Consider the following 3,737-nt stretch of genomic DNA (forward strand, 5'->3'; position numbering starts at 1 on the left):
CCACCATCACCTTCACCACCAACTCCGCCAACTCCACTGCCTCAATCACCACAACGAACACCATCATCACCCTACCACCCTAAACATCACCTCCACACTTCCCCCAACATCCCATCTCCCTAAATCTAGTTGTTATACCTAACACACACTCATCTCACTGACCTAGGTGTGGGTTTGATACAACACTTCGATTTAGGGCGTCAAATGGAGCAGAATAGGGAGCAGAAGAAGCAGAGAAGGAGTGGGTCCACTTGATTACCCCATCAAATTAGGTAATTTGAAAAACCTAATTTCACTGTTTTCAAATTGGGGATTTTTTTTGGTATAAACCCTAAAATTATAAATTGGGTATAAATATGATGTGTGGGTGGGTTGTAATCATGGCTGGGCTAGCCAGTGAGCACTATTAGCAATTCATTTTCAATTTATGTTGAATTTTTGTTATGCATAAAAATTGATTGTGAATTGTATGTTGTAATGTGGAGCATGTTTATATCTGTTAGCATCATGATTACAAGCATGTCCATGTTCTAATTCACTTGCTAAGGCTTAGAGGAAGCTCTTGAATTGTATGCTAGGATAATCCATGATCATGTTAACTGTTCTTGTAGTGCTTAAATTTAATAGGACTGAGAATATCTACTTGAGTGAATGCATCTGTGATCAGTTGTGCTGTAAGAAGACAACTGATTCTAGGGGTGAAAGAATGATGGTAGCTAAGAATTCAGTCCATTTGGAGGACTGTGTTTAACTGTCTTAGGGTGATAGATAGCTTCTTGAACAACAAGCCTGTGATCAGCTGTGCTGTAAGAAGACAGCTGATGCTAGGGGCAAGTGAGTAAAGATTAGTCAAGAAAATCATCCATTATGATCTTCCCTGAAATGAAACAAGAACAATGATTTGATTAGGTATTGCCTTAGCCTAGGGTCAAGTAGTGGAATCAAAAGCCTTAGTATCTTCCTTTGAACTTAGATAACCTTAGAAATTCCCCAAAGAAAACTTTAGCAAATCCTCCAAGTCCCTGTGGACAAACCCTTATTTACTCTTTCTTGCTTCAACTTCCCTGTGCACTTGCAGGCTAGTTTAGGTAGTTCTTTTCCTGAAACACCAATAAGCCTTTTGAGATTTATTGTGATGCTTTTGTTGTTGGCATTGGTGCAACATTATCTCAAGAAGGACATCCAGTTGCATATTATAGTGAAAAGAATTCAGATACAAGGAAGAAGTGGTCTACTTATGAGTTGGAATTAATTGCCCTTGTTCAAGCTCTTAAGAATTGGCATCCTTATCTTATTCATAGTGAGTTTGTTGTCAATACTGATAATCAGGCTCTTAAGTTTTTGAAAACTTATGCAAAGGTCAATAGAATGCATGATAGATGGTTATCTACAATCAATCAGTACACATTTTCTATTAAACATCAGAGTGGAAAACTGAATCAGGTGGATGATGCTTTGAGTAGAAGAGCTCATCTTCTTGTCACTCTCAAAAATGAGATTTTAGCTTTTGATTACTTTAAAGATATATATGTTGAAGATAAAGATTTCAAAGATCTATGGGAAAAGTGTGGTTCTTCAACAGGAAGTGTTGCTGATTATCTCATTCAAGATGGTTTTCTTTTTAAAGGAAATTGTTTATGTACATCACAGTGTTCTTTACATCTCCATTTGATCCAAGAATTACATGGAAGTGGCCTCGGAGGACATTTTGGACGTGATAAAACCATTTCTTTGGTTTAGGAACGTTATTTTTGGTCTTCCATTAAACGAGACATTCAGAAGTACGTACAAAAATGCATGATTTGTCAACAATCTAAAGGGAGTGTTCAAAACACGGGATTTTATACTCCATTTCCAATTCCTGATGCACCTTGAGTGAATATTAGCATGGACTTTGTGCTTGGTTTACCACTTACTTCCAGGAGGAATGATTCTATTATGGTGGTTGTTGATCGATACTCAAAAATGGCTCACTTCATAGCATGGAAGAAAACTACGGATGCCTCAAATGTTGCTTATGTATTTTTCAAAGAAATAGTAGGTCTTAATGGAATTCCAAGACAATTACTTCTGATCGAGACACTAAGTTTTTGAGCTATTTTTGGAAGTCATTATGGATGCACTTGGGAACTGAACTTCAATATAGTACAACTGTTCACGCTCAAACAGATGGACAAACTGAAGTAGTCAATCGATCTTTAGGAAATATGATTAGAGCCAAGGTTATTGGAGGAAAAGAGAAGCAATGGGATAAGCTCCTTCCAAACATGGAATTTTCTTATAATACTTCAGTCAATCGATCCACAGGTAAGACACCTTTTGAGATTGTTTATTCTAAAGTTCCTAATCATATTTTGGATTTGGTGGTGCTTCCTAAGATGCGTAAATCAAATACTAAGGCAGACAATTTTTTTGAGAAGGCTTCGCTCATACATCAAGAAGTAAAGTCAAAGCTTGCAGATTCTAATAACAAGTACAAGGAAGATGCAAATCAGCATAGAAGACTTAAGACTTTTGATGAAGGAGAATTGGTTATGATTCATCTCAGAAAAGAACAATTTCCTACTGGACTTACAACAAGACTAAGATGAAGAAATATGGACCATTCAAGATTCTGAAGAAAATCAGTGATTATGCATATGTTATTGATCTTCCATCAAATTGGAACATCTCTAATATATTCAATGTGCAAGTTTCATGGAGAGAATGAGGTTCTTTCTACACACTAACTCGAGGACGAGTTTTTTTTCAAGAAGGGGGACTGATGTAGTACATATTTTACGTATCAACCATGACAGTTGACTCCTGAAGCTTGTATCAACTGTGACAGTTGATCCCTCGTACTTGTATCAACTATAACAGTTGATCCCTTTTTCCATCTGTCTCAGTTTACTTGCCTTGCAAGTATTTTCTTTCCTAGTTTGTTTAACTTTCCTTTTCTTTTCAGTTTAATCGGTTCTTTGAACCTATTTAAAGGATATGCCTTCTTGTTAGAGACATATCTTATTATAAATATTATTATTATCAATTTGATTATCAACTTTTATCTCTTAAATCTTGATCCTTGAATCAGATTTAATTAAGTTTCCGACGAAACTTAAACATATCCCCGTTACCCTTATCTGTGTTACACTAGATATGGTCAGAGGTTGGTATATATTGGTGTTTTACACCATATATGTTTTGATAGGTTATGGTTCAAAAGCTGAATCAAATCTTTTCAAAGAAAGTGGTGTTGAGATATACTCACATCACTAGGATTTTCGGTATTAGTTTAAGATCTCAAAGTTTACTTTGGATATAACAATCCTGTTAAAGATGTTTATACTTACGGAATGAGAATGAATTCTAGTTTCCTCCTATCTTGTTATTAACAAGATTGAAATTATAAATTTGTTGAATTTGATCATGCACTACTACAAATGATAGGTTATGCATGAAATGTTTGAATATAATATTACAATTTTATTATAACATGAATTGAATTTTGAATATTTGAAATATGAGTTTTTGTCATGCTTTTTAAGAAATCAATGAGTTAGTGATGAATATGAGCATGTTATATTTTCTTATAAACTTGGTGAATTTTTTGAGTAACATGTATGTAAACTTACCTAACTCATAAAAGCATGTACATTTTCAAATCTTACGCATCTTGCAATGATATTGGATGAAATAAAGTATCTGAGAATTTTATTAAGATGCTTCGAGTAACTTGTCTTGATATCAAATATGAT

The sequence above is a fragment of the Papaver somniferum genome, chromosome 11, assembly GCF_003573695.1.
Source record: "Papaver somniferum cultivar HN1 chromosome 11, ASM357369v1, whole genome shotgun sequence".
Taxonomy (NCBI): Eukaryota; Viridiplantae; Streptophyta; class Magnoliopsida; order Ranunculales; family Papaveraceae; genus Papaver; species Papaver somniferum.